Source organism: Vulpes vulpes, chromosome 13 (assembly GCF_048418805.1).
Source record: "Vulpes vulpes isolate BD-2025 chromosome 13, VulVul3, whole genome shotgun sequence".
Classification (NCBI taxonomy): Eukaryota; Metazoa; Chordata; class Mammalia; order Carnivora; family Canidae; genus Vulpes; species Vulpes vulpes.
The window spans coordinates 57,820,738-57,839,912 of record NC_132792.1 but is presented as its reverse complement, the minus strand read 5'-3'; the positions used below and the strand labels follow the sequence as shown (position 1 = coordinate 57,839,912).

Sequence of the window (19,175 nt, the reverse complement as noted above, 5' to 3'; positions counted from 1 at the left end):
CTGTAGTTTTCTCCCCCTGTTAACAAAAGAATAATTTTTTAAAACCTCTGTTAAGTTCTTGAACTTCAAAGGTAAATAACTAGACTGATGAGAAAGGTGGTGTCTACCTCACCGATTTGTCACTGGGCATCATCCTAAATGCACTTTCCACTAAATTTCTGTGTGCAGCCAATTAGTGTGTCTGCTTTCAAAACAGTATCCAAAAAGGAAAATACTGATATTACCCTTTCCATTTTCAATGGTAACAACATTTCAGCCCGGGGGAAAATTGTTATTACTCTGGTAGTTTTTATATGGTTCTTGGCCAAAATGTAATAGCAATTTAAACAGAACTTCAGCAAAAGATATTAGGGGTGAAGAAAAAGGCCATCTCGAAATATTGTACTTTGCTGTACATCTAATTAGAAATAATTTGAATTTGGATTAAGATTTCTTTTTAAGTTCTTTGCACACAAATATCTTTAAGTGGTCATTTGAATTGAATATTTCTCACTTTCCTGTGAGTTTTTTTTTTTTTAGAAAAACATTATAAATTAAGCTAGATGGTATAAAGTGAAGTACCTCACATAATACTTGACAGGAGATACTTTTCTTTTTTTTTTTTTTTTGAAAATATTCCAAAAGAAATCATTCAACTCACATTTGTGTGCTTATTACTGAGTCTTCTAAAATTCTTCTGTGGCTTTCTAAACACTCAAAAAAAATTTTTTAAGATTTTTATTTATTCATGAGAGACACAGAGAGAGAGGTAGAGACACAGGCAGAAGGAAAAGCAGACTCCATGCAGGAAGCCTAATGTGGGACTCGATCCTACAACCCCGGGATCACGCCCTGAGCTAAAAGTAGATGCTCAACCGTTGAGCCACCCAGGCATCCCTAAACACTCAAAATTTTAAAGTGTGTAAGTATAAATGTAGATTTTCACTCACTGTTACTTTAAAATAGAGTATATTTTATTTGCTAAATTACATATATATGTATTCTATTGTTTACGTATATATGTATCTCCACCTCATGTGGCTTTAAAAAAGAGACTGACGTTATTTGGAGAAATAACGGGCTATGACAACTTATGTAGTGCGATTTTTTTAACCTAACAGCCTTACATTTTTAATGTTTAATAAAAAAAAAAGTCAACTTCTTCTAAAGAAAAATCAGCTTCCTACAATTATAAGACTTTAGCTTTATGATCTATCTGAAGATTCTCTTACACTCTCCTATTACCAAAAAATTAAACATACTTAGGCATGTGACTGTGCAACACGCTCTTCCATCTTTATGCTTTCAATATTTGTAAACCCAACGAGATAGATATATATTTATATCCAAGGTAATTCATAACCAAATTTGGTTCCAGATTTGCCACAATTGACTATTTGCCAGAATAAACTATAAAATGAGAATAAAAGCTTTCAATTTAAAAAGAATTCTTTATTCAGTTTTGTTTTCCTGTTCTAAAGCATAGATTATCATTAGGCTTTACCAGAGACTTCTTTGTTTTACTTTTTTGTTAATGTTAAAATCTTACTGACCAAGAAAGGTAACAGAAGAGGAAGTTCATTTTCTATTTCAATTTATTTAAAATGCCATGTCACAAAAAATTTAGATAGAACCCTTATTTCCTACAAAGAGCCTCAGAGCTGAGTCATGACCAAAGACTACATGTGATGCAGCACACTGTAGAGTCTTTACACGAAGTGCAACTACTCCAACCAAATTCTGGGGAGTCAGGGAGTGCAGCTAACTCCAATATGAGAGACAGACTGATTTTGGGAAAATCTTCCATTGAATCTGCAAAGAAAGCTCCAATATACTCTAAAATTTTACCTCCAGAGGATCCAGTATCTGGAAAACTGAAAATAACATTTTGGTTTTAATGGAGGGTTTGTTTTGTTCTATTTTGCCTAGTATTTTTATGAAAGCTTTAGGATAGCATATTAGTTTGGGGTTTCAATCAACATCTGATGCTTAGAAACGTAATTCATGGTCTAGAGCATAATTGCACGATCATTTAGATCATACTATTTAGTTAGCTATAGCCTAACAAATACTGTGTTCCTACCTGTTTTCTCAAAATAAATAAATAAATAAATAAAGGTCCTCGCTTGTTAAATAGTATTCAGATAAAGCATTAATACCATCCAACCAGCTCACGAAATGTAGTTAGTACCTGTCTCTACATAGCTTATGTAAAAGCTCCACGTTGACCATCCTTGTCTGCTGCATTGAAAAGCTGCTGAGTGACTGTCTCATATTATTATGTCAACACATCATGTTACAGTGTCATGTACATAGGCCACAGGACAAAAGTGACTATAAACTGCTTACTCAACATCTAGCCCAAGAAAGGGCTGAGGCAGTGCACTTACGCCTTTAGTTAAAGTGGCTCACGGAATCATTTCCATCATGCGTTCTTCAACCATAAATACTGAGGTAGTGTTTTTTAACTGTCTTTTCAGGCTTGTAATACAAATCTCTATACCATATCTACGTAGTCTAAAATATGTCAAATAACTCCGTTTAAAAAGTGTTGCCTACTAGCAAACTAACTAAAGAGAAATAGCTACCGGGTTTCCTATTTAGTTGCTTAAATCATTTGCCATTGCCAGTGTAGACCTGCCTTAAATGGTTTCCTTCACCACTATTCTGTGTGAAATGAAAAGAGGATATTTGGTGAACGCTTACCTGTCTGACATTAGCCGTTTTCACCAAAGGATATACATTCCTCAGGAATGACCCATCTAGTGATGTCCAGTAGTCAAGAGGATACCTTATTTTCACTTTGGCCTCCAAAAAAGTAAAGTTGGAAATGTACAAAATTTACACGTCTAGACTTTCAAAGGCCAGCATCTTGTGGGGGCCGGGGGGCAGGGGGGGTACAGGGAGAGGATTGGACAAGAAAGAAGGGAGAAGACAAGAGGGACAGAGAGGGGAGAGAGAGAGAAAAAAAAAGAAAAGCTAATAGAGAAAGGCAAATCTCCAAATGAGTTAAATGAAGAGAAACTAAAGTTTGTAGTGTGTATTGTTTGAAAAGCTGATTGGCTTTTGGGAGGGCTGTATGTGTTTGTATATGTGAGCGTGTGAACATGAGTGTGTTTAGGATCAGGAGGGGGAGCCTGAATCATCCACTGCTTTTTCAGTTAAATAGAGTCATATATTATTAAAACCAAATATGTCTAACTCCCAGACTCATTAATTCAATGTTTAATGTTAGAATTATAGTCTTATTGTTAAACTCAGGACAACTCTGTGAAGAGTCACAAAGTAATTGTATGAAACCTTATGGCAAAACTACAAAGCTATCAGTAATTAATGCACATAAAAAGCCTTGCTGGGAATAATCATGGGTGATTTCCCTAAAAAACAGGTTGACATGCAACCTATTCTTTTTTCTTCCCTCAAGTTGTAGAGATTTTAAGAGTTTCTATTAAATCCCTAACATCCCCCAGATTAAAAGCATTCAAAATTATTTTTTAAATCTAAGGAATATAGAGTATCAGGCATTACAAGTTAAATGAATAGTTCCTACAATTGCTGTATACATTAAGTAATACGATTTCATATTTCTAAATTATACATGGTACTAGATTTATAGGCACAGTCGCATGAAGCATCTTTCACTTTTATTCACTTCAGTGTTTTCGAGGGTTTTCATACTACTCTATGAATGCTCTGAATGCTGCAGAGGAAAAGAAGCACAATCAGTATTTTTATGTTTTAAGATTTCTCATTTGGGTTATCCCGTCCTGTCCATACACGTAATAGCGTCAACATTTCATCTTATGCTGTGTTGAAATATTTTCAGTACAAACTCTCAATAAAAGCTAAAGCTTACACAGAAGTGGTAAGTCTTGTCTAGTGTCATCCATCTGCCTCCACATGCTTTCTTTCATTATATTTGCAAACGAGGTGTTCTGATTTCAATCTTGTGAAGAGGATATGGTTCAGCATACTCGTGTTTGTTCAGCTGTCCATCCTGCACCATTAATACAATGCCTTTCTCTCCCATTTAATGGTGTTTGTATCAGTGTCCCCATATCTGCTGCATTTTAACTCCATAAAAAGAAAATGTGATTTTGTATGAGTAGTTTTTGCTGATCAACTCTATATTTCTGCACCAATCAGCATACTTATATGCATGTAGTAGTCTGTACAATTGTTCAACATCAAAATACTTGTTTACTTTATGTCAAAATGTCTATAAAATTGCTGGCAGTGTTCTCCATTTCAGTCTAGTAGAATAAGCAAGATAGAAAATAAATGTGTAAATGAATCATCTGTGTCATTTCAGTTCTCTGCATGAAGTCACTTTACATTAAGCATGGCGCACATGCCCGCCCCACCCAGCAATCCATGGTTTCTTGACACCTCATTACTGACTGTTGAGGCGCATAGCTTTTGGAGGAAGTGTAGGATAAAACTGCTAAGTCTGGGAAAAAAATAAAAGCTGGATCCATTGCCATTAAGGGTACTCTCCTTTTCAAATGAATCCTTTCAGGCAGGCTACCGAAGTATGTCACTTTGCTTATGATTTTTGTTCAGTACAAAGCACCTTGCTGGCACTCTGGGGTAAAATCATCAAAGAATTTCAAGATAGTCTCCCACTGCCATTCCTGAAATCAGTTCAGGACAGTCCTAATTCCTGCCCCCAGGGCCAGTCTGATCAGTATGTGCCTATGCGGTTGCTCAGAAGTGCAGACACTCTGAAGAGCCCACACTTAATTTAATGCCCTGATTTTACCATCTTGATGTTCTTAATAATGTTTGAGCAAAGGGCCATCTCTTCATGTTGTATTAGGCCCCACAAATTAGATCTCTAGTCCTGCTTGACCAGTGAGGCAAATGATAAGACTGCTAACTGAATCAGGCTCTCCAAAGCAAGAGGTTAACAGGTAGTGAGGAGAGAGGCTTGTTTGTTCAACAGACTCTTAGCAACTACCATGTGCCAAGTCCTATACATATATTTTCCTATTTAATCCTGATAGTAAGATCCTCCTTATTTTACAGAAGAGGAAACTGAGGCATAGAGAAATTAAGTACTTGCCCAAGGTCACCTAGGTAGTACACCCAGAAATTGAATTCAGGCATCTGGCTAGAGTTTGAACACCTGGCTGTGTTGGCCAATGCTGGCTTCCCATCAAAGAAAATTGCCTTAATGTACTGGGGACATGCATTATGGTCTTTACCTTAAAGACCTTTGCTGAATAGTCTAAAAGTTTCAAGGATGATACCTTCTGAGAAATTCCAACTCTCCACAGCAAAGTTTTTCTACTCGTAATGCCAAGGACACTTGCCTGAGTTAAATTAATGAGATGACTATAAATATTGAGTAAAGTATGGCCAGTGTATTTGTGGCCCAACACAGATGTGCCTACAGAGTTCCCAGACTCTCTATGCCCAACTCCTGCACTGTTGACGGAGGGGAAAGAAGTGACAAGGAGAATGGGCTGACCTTGGACTCCCTCTGCCTCCCTAGTTCAGACACACTACACATCTTCCTAAAAGCAAGAAGGCCCTGTCTGACCATCATTTCACTTAAAGTGGAGAAACACACATAAAGGCTGCATTTTTATGGACATAAGAGGTTAGGGCTGATGATGTAGAGAAAATCAGTGTGGATTCTAAGAATTAGACAAGGAGTGATGTGGTCACTGCTCACCAGTCTGCAAGAGCCCTTCGCTCTGGGCTAATGCTCAAGATACAAATCCATTGATGAGGACAGAGGGATCCCCAAAAGCCTACTGTACCCCCCACCCTCCAGGGTTAGCTGTGCCACCCAGGAGCAGCCAGTCAGTCAAAATGTCCATATGTCTCTGATCATTCCAGAGGGTCAGAGGGTCAGCAGCCCCCCAGGTCAAGGGCAATCTAGCCACAAAAAGGCAATATAAATCTTCTCCCACATAACTTCCTCCATTCTCTCTGCCACAGTACATTTCCAGAATCCTCCTTTTCTGGAAATTCAAGAGACACAGACTAAGAAAATAATGTGAAGTAGAGGAAGAGTCACATTCCCAGAATTCCACCTAACCAGAGAGAAATGGAATAAAAGCAGCACTCAGCTCCTCCCCCTGTTGACCTGGTTAATACAAAACTCTTGCACCTTTGATAGGGTCCCTTCTTTCTGCTGCAGTCTGCCCTATCCAGCCTCCACCCTCAGCCCTAGAAATGTGATTCCTCCAGTGCACAGTTTGGGCCACAAAAAAAAAATGGAGGTAGAAGGGGGGAAACAGCGTGACATCTAGTCTAAGAGAACTAAAAAGGATTTCCTTGCTGCCTTTCCACCTTTTCTTATCTCCAACCTCACATAAGCAGATGGGTTTAACAGCGTGACTCAGGTGTCTGTGGAAGAGCAAAGAGAGTGCTGGAGCCCAAAGGGAGCACAGTCCTCACCCCAGCCCCAAGGTTTGCATTTCTCCACCCTGAGGGCTCCTCTGACAGTCTTCTGAGGGCTCAAAATGATAGAGTCCCCCACCATGAACTTACAGCTAGATTTGCAAAGTGGTCAGCAACTCTGATCAGGGCAAATTTTGCACGGAAGCCTCTGATTCCATTAGCTGAAACATTGTGACACCTCACATGACTTTGAACTTTATCAGTCCTTACATGCATACAAAGCCAGCGTGATGCCAGGAAGCATCAGCACAGAGCGTGAAATATCAGAACTCCTCACAATGCTCAAGGTTGTAATGAGACACAGGGTTTCATTCTGGCCTTGAGAACTCACAAATAGCCTGGATGAACTTGAAGCACCTTCAGAGGAGAGTCACAACTACCTCTTTGTCCAAATCAAAGAAAATGGAAAAGAGAAGGCTGACCTGAGCAACAGCAATATGCTCAAGGACAAATTTTTAAAAATTATAAAACCAAGGACGTCTGCGTGGCTAAGCAGCAAAGCACCTGCCCTTGGCTCAGGTCGTGATCCCAGGGTCCTGGGATCGAGTCCTGCATCAGGCTCCCTGCTCCAAGGGGAGCTTGCTTCTCCCTCCACCTCTGACTCTCTCTCTCTCTCTCTCTCTCTCTCTCTCTCTCATGAATAAATAAATAAAATCTTTTAAAAAATAAAATAAAATAAAAATTATAAAACCATACTTAAAGACAGGAATAATACTCATATGATAACAAATATTTTGTTGAGTGATTTTTCTAACCATCAACACTTCCCTATTCAATTCATATCACATCTTTCTATGTTAGGGACTGTGCTAAGTCCAACAGACCCAAAACCGGTAAGTTGGAATCTCTGTCCCCCAAAGAGCCTGCCATCATCTCATCATGGGGACGACAGATAACTGGCAGGAGTGTGGCCATCCCTTCCATGCCTCCAGCCCTCCCCCAGGTCAACCATTAATCATGCATTCTTTCCCCTAAACCAGGATGCATGTTCAGAATACCACACCCAATTCAACCACAACCAGGCAGTCAGAGCTGCTAACCCCAAAATTATCTGGTGTTCCTTTATCACCAGAAAAAGAAACCCCATGTCTCCCTCTACAATGAGAATCATGATAATTATTATTATGGCACTTGTAGAGCTTATTGAGTTCCAGACCCTGTTCTAAGCACTTTATGACCACAACCTTTTTCAGTCTTGTCTCTCTGAAATGGTTGGTTAACAGAAATTTTATGTGGTTGTCAACTCATTTAAAGAAAATGGGATAAACTCCAGTATGAGGAAATTAGATGTCCTTCAGACAAATTTTCCACAGGTGATGGATGTTTCACATTAGCGATAACGAGAAAGCTGGTGAGTCTTCTTTCCAGGATGTCTTCAGAATTAGGATAGATTCTCACCCAGCCATAATGAGAAGTGCAAACCTGTCTAAATGAAGAAGGACAAACCAGATGACCTTTCAGTGTTCTTTTCATTTCCGAGATTCTACAATTTGTGGTGCTCCAGAATCAAATTTATTTTTTACTAAAGTCTGCGGTAAATTGTATTCGTTAAATTGTCTCCACATCCACTTAGCAGAAATGACAAATTAGTAAAGGGGGAGAGCAAGCAATTTGCAAAAACATATTTTTTAACTTCTATTAATCACATATCTACATTTTATGCTGAAGCACAAATCCTGTTTAGAGAATTACTCTCAAAAATGTCTCAAAGGCACACTAGACATGATGCAAAGGTAAAGGCCTAGAAACCCAAGCAAACTAATCGCTGTAACTTGTGTGAATAAATTAATCTGTGCTAAAATGCCTTAAAGTTGGCTATAATTTCATAACCATGTATTCCTTGTAGAAACAAACTGATTCTGCAATCCCAGTCATTTAAAAAAGAAAAACAAGAAATGACATTAGACATTAGAAATAAAAATTTTTCGATTTTAAGAATTCAAATTTTTTGCTAATTGTAACACAGAAAAACATAATTTGCCGCATCTGGGTTTAGCAAGAAATTGCCTTGTAATGCCTCATGGTAGAAGTCATTTCCCAAAGTAGCTAGAGCTTCAAATAAGAAGATCCCATTCCATTTCTTACCTTTAAATAATGGCATCCCAACATTTATGAGCTGTTACATGGAGCCATCTGACTTTATCTATTCTTAAACCTTTGTCTATAGCGTGAAGTCCTATCCGTTATTAGGCTCTTGGTTCCCATCCCACTCCCAACCAGAACAAGGTTGACATAGATCTTCCAATTTCTGCTAAATAACTTAGGGAAACAACAAAGCATGTGCCAGCTAAATGGAGAGAAGAAAAGGAGCATAGGAGAAAGAAGAAGCTGGGAGAGCAATTTACAGACTTCCAGATCATTATCAAATCAAGAAATACAGGACAAAAAAACATATGAAGTCTTCTTTCTCTTCGTTGATAGAATTGCAGGTTTTTAGGTCTTCCTTTTTTACTTTTGCACAGCATTTTAGAAAAATCATAAGGGAAGAGAAAGTCTGGTGTATCATGAGTCCTGAGAATTGCAGCCCTTAGAGACTCTACTCAGCCCCCAGCCAAATGCCAACCACATCACAATGAACGCTTGGGCTTGAACACCCTTCTGTGGCGAATGTCTGCACATGAGTGAGGGAGAGGCGGGGCAGAGGGAATAGGAGACAGAGTATTAAGCAGGCTCCACACCCGGTGGGAACCCAGAAGTGGGAGAAGCCTGGCAGTGCTGAATCTCATGACCCTGAGATCATGACCTGAGCCAGAGCCAAGAGTGGACACTCAACCATCTCTGCCCTCCAGGGGTCCTGAAAGGGCTGATGTCTTAAATGAGTCATACCAAACCGGGCTCCTTGTACCATACAAGGTCTTGTGGGAAAATCATAGAAGAAATAGACATCCTGTAAATTATCGTCTTTTTTAAAAAAGCAAAATAAAAAAAAATACTAGGACAAAGTGCAAGCGGAGTGCAGTGGTGCTGCAGGGGATGCAGTGCAGAAATTATATATGGAGAGCTCAGGGAGCTTCTTTAGCAAGATATGTGCTAAAGGGTTTTTGAGAAGCCAATAGAGGAAAAGAAATGCCCAGTTTGGGCATTTCTTATACAGGACACCGCGTATAAGAAGATGAAAGCACCCAGCTTGTTCCAGATTATAGCAAATACCTCGCAGAGTGCATGAAGATGTAGAGTGGCTTGGGCTAGGTATAGAACCTCGAAAGTCATGCTTTCACTAGAGAGTGAAATTCCTTCAAGAGGAGAGTGACAAGGGCACCTGGGTGGCTCAGTCTGTTAAGCGTCTGCCTTCCACTCGGGTCATGATCCTGGGGTCCTGGGATGGAGCCCCACATTGGGCTCCCTGCTTGGCAGAGAGCCTGCTTCTCCCTCTCCCACTGCTGCTCCGTCTGCTTTTGATCTCTCTGTGTCAAATAAATAAATAAAATATTTAAAAAAAAAAAAAAGGAGCAGAGTGACATAATCTGTCGTGAAGCAAATGAGACATTCCAGCAAAGAGGGCCGGGGACTTGAACGGGGGGGGGGAAAGGGACCAAGCACTTGTTATTTGGTAAAGAATATCCTATCCACATAGGCAGCCTCAGTGGCTCAGCGGTTTAGCGCCGCCTTCAGCCCAGGGCGTGATCTTGGAGACCCGGGATCAGTCCTGCATCAGGCTCCCTGCATGGAGCCTGCTTCTCCCTCTGCCTGTGTCTTCGCCTCTCTCTCTCTCTGTGTGTCTCTCATGAATAAATAAATAAAATCTTTTTTTTGTAATCCTATGTGCTTCTCATGACTAATCTTATAGAATTATCACAGCAACCTTATAGTTGGGAAAGTTCTCCTGCTACCCCCACTTCATAGAATGGAAACTGAGGCTTAGAAATTGGAACTGAGGGCAACCCCAGTGGCGCAGCGGTTTGGCGCCGCCTGCAGCCTGGGGTGTGATCCTGGAGACCCGGGATCGAGTCCAACGTTGGGCTCCCTGCATGGAGCCTGCTTCTCCCTCTGCCTGTGTCTCTGCCTCTCTCTCTCTCTATGAATAAATAAATAAAATCTTTAAAAAAAGAAATTGAAACTGAGTTTTGGCAGCAGGAATACTCTTCTAATAATTGAGATGAGGGAGGTATGGGCAAAATGGGTGAAAGGAAGTGGGAGGTACAAGCTTCCAGCTGGGAAATAAATAAGCCACGGGATGAAAGGCACAGCATTGGGAATACAGTGGCATTGTAATAGCACTGTAGGGCGACAGATGGTTGCGGCCCTTGTGATGAGCACAACATAACATATAGAGCTGCTGAATCACTGTGCCATACACCTGAAATGAATGCAACACCCTGTGTCAACCATACCTCAATAAAAACAAATAAATAAAAATAAAAGATATTACAGCCGCCCAAAAAAATTTAGATGAGAAATAAGGGGCTGAACTAGGACCCACAAGACCCAAAGGGAACAAATACAAGAAATGGTATTTTAGAGAACAGCATTTTATATGCATTGTCTGCTTTTGTTTCCATTTGGAGACTGCATTAAAAGTGACAAAAAAGAAAAGAAAGAAAGCGCACATTAGCTGTGCGCTGTTAAAACCAGTTCTTGGCCTCAACATTCCACCTTGGAGCCTTGTCCTTTGCTGTTCACTGCCTGGCCCAAAGTCAATGCCACACGCACTTAAGGCAGCATCCTATTACTGATACCAACTGTCCCACTCTGCGTATGGTTAAGAAAACTGAGTTGTATTAGTAATACTAATACTAATGCTTCTGCAATAAAGTATTACAGAAGTCAAGCAATTTAATATAGAAATAAAAATAATAATATAGAAATCAGGGCACACACAGTGGGACGAGCTAGGGAAACAAAGGGCAGGAAGGTTGCAACCGGACTCCAAAGCAAATAGCTCACAAATCTCACCAGCAAACTGCTACCATTCCTGAGTTTCTCTGAGAAACCAATTCTCCCAGTCTGCAGCAGTGAATGACATAGTACTCCCTCAGAGGTATGAGAAGCTGCGGCGCCCCTCCTCAAATACCGCCCCCCGCCCAAAAACAAAACAAAACAAAAACAAACAAACAAACAAACAAACAAAAAAAAACGCTGGCCTCTCTCACCACCACCTTCCATATCTCATGCAAATTCCTCTTGTTGGCAAATTAAAACTCAGAGTCATGCAGGAAAGAAGATTCTGGGAAGTGTAGTTCTTGGCAGAGGAAACATGGGAAGAGGGTGGTAGTGATAGTATGGGGGGGGAAGCTATCCCCAATGAGAGCCCTCTTTCTGGGCCAGGCTCCTCTCTAAATTATTTTAGGTAGTTAAGGAAAAGGTAAAGTTTTTTCTTGAATCTGCTAGGTCTTCATTGCCTTTAACTAAAAATAATTCACATGCCACAGTGGCATATTTTGCAGTCAGGTGTCCTGTTCCCCTTCAACACAAAGTTGAGAACAGCCAATCTGAAAAGAGCATGAGCCCTCCTCTAGAGCAGCACTCCATTCCTTAGTACATGGCTGGAGCTGCTGCTTTCTCCCAGAGTCCCTGGAGAACAAGAGTATTGGAAGGGGACCTATGCCTGTAAGGGGCCCTGAGATTTTAGTTTCATGAACTTTTTGGTAAAACTGTCCTTGGGATTCATAGTTCTTGCCATCAAGGAGCTCATAAGCCATACATTTTTGTATAGTTTAAACATATCTAGAGGCACCTGGGGGGCTCAGTCAGTTAAGCATCTGACTCTTGATCATAGCTCAAGTCTTGATCTCAGGGTTGTGAGTTCAAGCCCTGTGTTGGGTTCCACACTGGTCATGGAGGCGAAAGAAAAGAAAAAGAAAGAAAGAAGAAAGAAAGAAAGAAAGAAAGAAAGAAAGAAAGAAAGAAAGAAAGAAAGAAAGAAAAGAAAGAAGGAAGGAGGGAAGGAAGGAAAGAAAGAAAGAAAGAAAGAAAGAAAGAAAGAAAGAAAGAAAGAAAGAAAATCTAATGACGCTACTCAAACACATGTGCACGCACACATTAAAAAAGATGAATGAAAGCCAAGACATAATTAAATATTAAAAATGATATAGAATGATACATTTGGAAACCCAGAAGAAAACTTAGATGTCATCAAGCAGCTCTCCTCTTACATAGGAATTGAAAATAGAAGAAAATCTTGAAAAGAAATAGATACAATAGTACCCTAATTGAAGAGGGATAGGGTACAAAACAAAAATTTCACTTTTGAGGTTCTAGTAATAAATAGTGAGTGTGATTTGGCTAGGGTTATTTTAACAGACACTGGGAGGAGGGGACAACGAGTATGTTTTGTGATGTGATGTCAAAACGGAGGTTAGCTATTACTTTCACTTTTCCTCCCTGAAAAATTATTCTACCCACCAGGTTAAGTGAAGAGGAAGCAGACATTCTTTAGTTTTCAAATGTTCTAGATATCAAAACAGAAGAGTAAGATTTAGTGATTTAGAGATAATACTATGGTTAGTTATAAAAGAGTGTGAAGGGAAACAGAATTTGCCACCCAGAAATATGCCTCTTTGACGTAAAGGATTATTTTAGGCTGATTATTTTTAATAAACAGTAGACATACGAAAAAGGAATAGAAGTTACTCTTTTGTAAAAGACATTTATATTTAAAGGGAAATCTCCATCTGTAAGAGTGTCTCCGTCCCTATACCAGCAACTTGGGGATGACTAAATCTCTAGAAATTCTTATTAATGGAGAAGGCAGAGACTTAAATCTGCACAATAACCATACCCTCCTTTACTGTACTTTGTACTTTCCATCACTGCTGCCCTCCTCATTCCCCACCTTCCCCCCCAGCATCCTCTTTTTTCTTTAGCTAGAGATTATATATAAGGTGATGGTGTTGGCCATTTGGAGGGGCAAGATAGCCAGTTTTCCTGGATATCTTCCATGATATGGAGATACAAGAGATACACGTTATTAAACTTTTGTTTGGTTTTCTTCCTGTTTAATCTTTTTAATACAGAGGGGTTTCAGCTAAGAACCTAGAAGGGTGAAGGGGAAAGTATTTTTCTACCCCCACAAGGGAGATAAGAGTTTGCATGACAACAGACACAAATACCACAGTGGGCTAATGCCCCAGGTTAGATGACTATAGTCATGGAGATGTGTACAGTAAAATTTCAACTTATTAGAATTCTCAAGTGAATGGAGCATTTCTGCTAATATTTTGAGGGAAAATAATCAAATCAGAATGTACTTAACTCAGAAATAAGCATCTTTCACTTCTGTTTATCAAATGTTTATCAACCTCTGTTCTAAATTTAGGATCCATTCAGCCCTATTTTTCTTTTATCTAAACCAGGGTTTCTCAATCATTGACATTTTTGAATGAGTTATTCTTTGTTTTGGGGAGGTCCTGTGATTATTAGAATGTTTAGTAGCATCCCTGACCTTAACCACTAGATGCCAGTAGCACTCCCTAGTGGTAACAATAAAAATGTTGCCAGATGGTTGAGAATACTTACTTACCTAAGCCAATGCCCATTAAGAAGGGAGATGCAAATGATGACACTGGGTTGTTAAACCTTGAATCTCTTTCTCTGGTTAAGATTAAATAATGTTCTTCTTTACGAAGGAATGGAGGTCAGGAAGTACACATGTTACTAAATTTCTGTTTATTTTTATCTTGCTAGTCTGTCTTCTTATAGCCATCTAAAACCTAGATGGGTAAAGGAAAAATTATTTTTCCTCCCCTACACTACATTACTAAAAAAAGATTATATTTTAGGTTAATTGAGAATTAACTATGCCATTATTCTCGGGTATTTCTATTTTATTCATTTTACTAAGGAATCTTTGCATGTAATCTTCCCTTTGCCTGAAATCTTTCCTGAACACAGGTGGGGTTTAAATAAATAAATAAACTAAATAACCAATAAGCATCGTAATCCCATGTGAGTAGTCTTATTGTTTCTTAATATGGTAAAGTTGAGATTAATAAATTCAATGTCCTGTGCGTATTACATGACCCATTTAAGTGAAATAATTAAACAGGTTTCTAACATCTCTACATTTTTGCTTAAATTTCTATGATCAGATTTTGTCATTCATGGTGATTTCCAACAGATGTACACTTGAGAATGTCCAAGTCAAAGAAAAGAGTAGAAGGATCCAGAAAAGTTGGAAGTAGTTAAAGAGTTAGGAAAAGACCCAGGAAGGAGGAAGAAGAGAATGGATTACTGTCAAATGCTAGATAGGGATTGAGGAGTGGTCACTGAATTTGTCGATTGATAAAGACCTCTTCATTAGTCCTGATCACAAAATCTAGAATCTATAGAAAGAAAAGGTTGGGATCCCTGGGTGGCGCAGCGGTTTGGCGCCTGCCTTTGGCCCAGGGCGCGATCCTGGAGACCCGGGATCGAATCCCACGTCGGGCTCCCGGTGCATGGAGCCTGCTTCTCCCTCTGCCTATGTCTCTGCCTCTCTCTCTCTCTGTATGACTATCATAAATAAATAATTAAAAAAAATTAAAAAAAAAAAAGAAAGAAAAGGTTGACAAATTTGGCAACATAAACTTTAAAAGATACTATAAACAGATTTGAAAGACAAACTAAGAACTGGAAAAATATATCTGCAACACATATAACTATAAAAGGGCTAATTTGCTTAATTTATAAAGAACTCTTCCAAATCAGTAAGAAAAAAACAACCCAAAAGAAAAATAGGCACAGAACTGAAGAAGCAGTAAACAACAACAAAAGAATTCCAAAGGACTGAGTTGGAGCCACACCCAAGACGTGCACTCCCAGTTCCTTTTGGTTCTAAGTCCAAAATGGCAAATCTCAAGGATCAGCTAATTCAGAACCTTCTTAAGGAAGACCATCCCCCAGAATAAGATTACAGTTGTTGGGGTTGGTGCTGTTGGTATGGCTTGTGCCATCAGTATCTTAATGAAGGACTTGGCAGATGAACTCACTCTTGTTGATGTCATGGAAGACAAATTGAAGGGAGAGTGATGGAACTCCAGCATGGCAGCCTTTTCCCTAGAACACCAAAAATTGTCTCTGGCAAAGACTATAATGTGACTGCAAACTCCAAGCTGGTTATTATCACGGCCGGGGCATTTCAGCAAGAGGGAGGAAGTCATCTTTATTTGGTCCAGTGTAACATGAACATCTTTAAGTTCATCATTCCTAATATTGTCAAATACAGCCCAAACTGCAAGTTGCTTGTTGTTTCCAATCCAGTGGATATCTTGACCTATGTGGCTTGGAAGATAAGTGGCTTTCCCAAAAACCGCATTATTGGAAGTGGTTGCAATCTGGATTCAGCCCGGTTCTGTTACCTAATGGGGGAAAGGCTGGGAGTTCACCCAGTAAGCTGTCATGAGTGGGTCCTTGGAGAGCATGGAGACTCCAGTGTGCCTGTATGGAGTGGAGCAAATGTTGCTGATGTCTCTCTGAAGAATCTGCACCCTGACTTAGGTACTGATGCAGATAAGGAACAGTGGAAAGAGGTTCACAAACAGGTGGTTGACAGTGTCTATGAGGTGATCAAACTAAAAGGCTACACTTCCTGGGCCATTGGACTGTCTGTGGCAGATTTGGCAGAAAGTATAATGAAGAATCTTAGGCGGTTGCATCCAATTTCCACCGTGATTAAGGGTGTCTATGGAATAAAAGATGTCTTCCTTAGTGTTCCTTGCATCTTGGGACAGAATGGAATCTCCTATGTTGTGAAGGTGACTCTGACTCCGAGGAAGAGGCCTGTTTGAAGAAGAGTGCAGATACACTTTGGAGGATCCAAGAGGAGTTGGAGTTTTAAAATTTTCTAGTGTACCACATCACTGTCTAGACTACAACAAGATTTTAGTTGGAGGTTGTATATGTTGTCCTTACTATCTGACCTGTTACTCAAGTCGTAATATTAAAATGGCCTAAGAAAAACATCAGTTTCCTAAAGTTACAAATGGGAATGATTCACAAAACCCTGCAGCTATATCCTGATGCTGGATGACACCTGTCTTGTATAGTCCTAAGCTGGTTAACGTAATACAGTTCCACCATCTCGGAGGCACCCCTGCCAATGTCATATATGCTGCAGTTACTCCTCAAACCAGATGTGTATTTACTGTGTTCTGTAACTTCTGATTCCTTCACCCCAATACCCAATATCCTTAGTCCAGCTTTTTTTCTTCAGTCACATCCTGGGATCCAAATGTATAAATTCAATATTGCATGTATTGTGCAGAACTCTTCTAAAGGATCTTATTTTGTGTACTATATATGTCAGAATATAGTGTACATTGCCATATAATGTAAAAAGACAATGCATCCAGCTATCTGTCATACCAACTAAAATACCAAATAAATTTTGAACAGTGAAAAAAAAAAAGAATTCCAAAGGACTTTTAAATGCCTAGAAATTTAAAAAAAATGCCTAGAAATTACTTAACTTCATTCAAATGGAATGCAAATGAAACTACCATTAGATATCATTTTTCTTCAATAAGAATAGCTAAGATTTGTTCTAGATAACAATACAATTTACTCATTGTGTAGGAAACTAGCATTCTCGTATACTGTGGGATTGTTAAATCACTATAACTTCGTTGGAGGGAAACTTAATATCTATTAAAAGTTAAAAACTTGATTTGACATGGCAATTCATCTTTTAGGGATTTATCTTAAAGAAATGTTCCCGTGTGAGCAAAAAGATGTTCATCACAGCCTACTCTAAAAAGGTGACACTGGGATGCCTGGGTGGTTCAGAGGTTGAGCATCTGCCTTCAGCTCAGGTCATGATCCAGGGTTCTGGGATCCAGTCCTGCTTCCGGCTCTGTGGGGAGCCTGCTTCTCCCTCTGCCTATGTCTCTGCCTCTCTCTGTATGTCTCTCATGAATAAATAAATAAATCTTTTAAAAATAAATAAATAAAACAAAACAAAAGCAACACCAAATAAAACTTCATGTCCACTGCAGGAGTTCAGGACATGCCATCCAACAATGTGGGACTTCAGTGTATTGATTTGTTTTGAGCTGCAGGCACACGAAGAAAAGCAAATGCAGGGAAAGGCTTTCTCTGGACTCCACTTCTTTGCCCTAAAGACACATCTTCCAAACTGTCATAAGTTGGGAGGATTGCTCCTTATCCCAGGAGAGAAGATTAGATGTGGACACCATACCCAGACAAATTTTGTTGCAAACTATCATACCTCTCATCTATTCTAAGGTCTGTAGGGGCCAAGGGCAGGATGCCCCAAGATGGGCCACTTGGACATGAACATTATTTTGAATTAGAAGCAATCAAAACCCAACAGATTCAGGAAAAGTTCCTTACCTCCTCCTCAACTTCCAGTGTGTATAAGAGAGTCATCACAGAGATTCCTCTTTACCTTATCTGCATAACAGGGCAAACTTTGTTTCATTTCCTTCATCTCCTTTCACCTTCCCATTAATAGTCTTTCACTCCTTTTTGTTTTGTTTTGTTTTTTAAAGATTTTATAATAAATAAAATAAAATCTTAAAAAAAAAAAAAAGGAACAGTCTCAAAATGGAGTCACTTGGCCCCACAAAAGGAAGCCAAGACTTAATGGTAGTGTCACTAAATGTGGGAAACAAAGGCAAAAGAGGAAAATTAAATTTCCTTACTATTTATAGCCCATTGACAAGTCTTTAAAACCAGCAGAGTAACATTTCTTTAGGAACTCAGCTGCCTTAATGCTAATACTTTGCTGAGGACAAAAATCAGTCTTAGCCTGACTCCCCTCCCCACCGCCGGGGTCCTATAAGTCTTTTTAACATATAAAAATTCCTCTGGAAACTTTCTTTATCTCTACCCACCAAGATACATATTGGCAATCATCTCCCAAATCTCAGAAATGCTGAGGCTTAATGAAACCAGAGTTAGGGAACAAACCAGACTACCCTTCCCTAGGCATCAGAGGTGGGGCCTTTTTTTTTTTTTTTTAAAGGTTTTATTTATTTATTCATGAGAGACAGAGAGAGAGAGAGAGAGAGAGAGAGAGAGAAGAGAGAGATAGGCAGAAGGGAGAAGCAGGCTCCATGCAGGGAGCTCAACGTGGGACTCCATCCGGGTCTCCAGGATCATGCCCTGGGCTGAAGGCGGCACTAAACCGCTGAGCCACCCGTGCTGCCCAGAGGTGGGGTCTTTTTATGGCAATCACATTGTGACCAGATCCCAAAGAAGAAGTGAGCCATTAAAGATATTATTACCAGTCCTTATTCAAACCAAGATGTGATAAGAATGTTAAGGCTACAAGTTCTCTGGTCAGTTCTAAATAAAAGACAGTTGGTGGTGGCCCACTGTTGGCAACCTGGCCAGGAACGCTCTCACTCCCAAGCTTTTTCTGTATCCTTGTTAATCAAATTCTATCGATTTGCTCACTCTCCTTTGTGAGATTTTCTTCAACCCCATGAGACAAGAACCTCACTCTCCTGCTGAATCTTCAAATATAGCCAATTTGGTCTTTAAATTTACTCAGTTGAGTTTTGTGTTCAAACACAGAGAAAGTCTTTCCTCTCCTACACTATCAATAAGGAGTTTTACTAATCCTAAAATAGAGAATGGAATTCCACGAAAGATCAAGTCCTTAACTGAAAAAAGAAAATGGTAATCATAGCCACCTTTGCAAAAGATAGTTGAGGGCTGGATCAGGGAAGAGATGTAAAACTTTTTGCTATAAATTTTTTTGTACCATTTGGATTTTTTCTTATACCTGTACATTTTTTTTCCCAAATTAAGAAAAAAAATTCCAAAAAAATGTTGAACAAGAAAAAGTTATTTGTAACATTTCGGTAAAGTAGGAGAAACCACAGCTGGAGTGTACAGGA

At 39.5% G+C, this 19,175-nt stretch overlaps 1 pseudogene; it reads left to right on the top strand.

Annotated features, from left to right (window-relative positions):
* The first annotated feature begins 15,155 nt into the window (after positions 1–15,155).
* Positions 15,156–16,147, top strand: LOC112931881 (L-lactate dehydrogenase A chain pseudogene; annotated as a pseudogene).
* Positions 16,148–19,175: the final 3,028 nt, after the last annotated feature.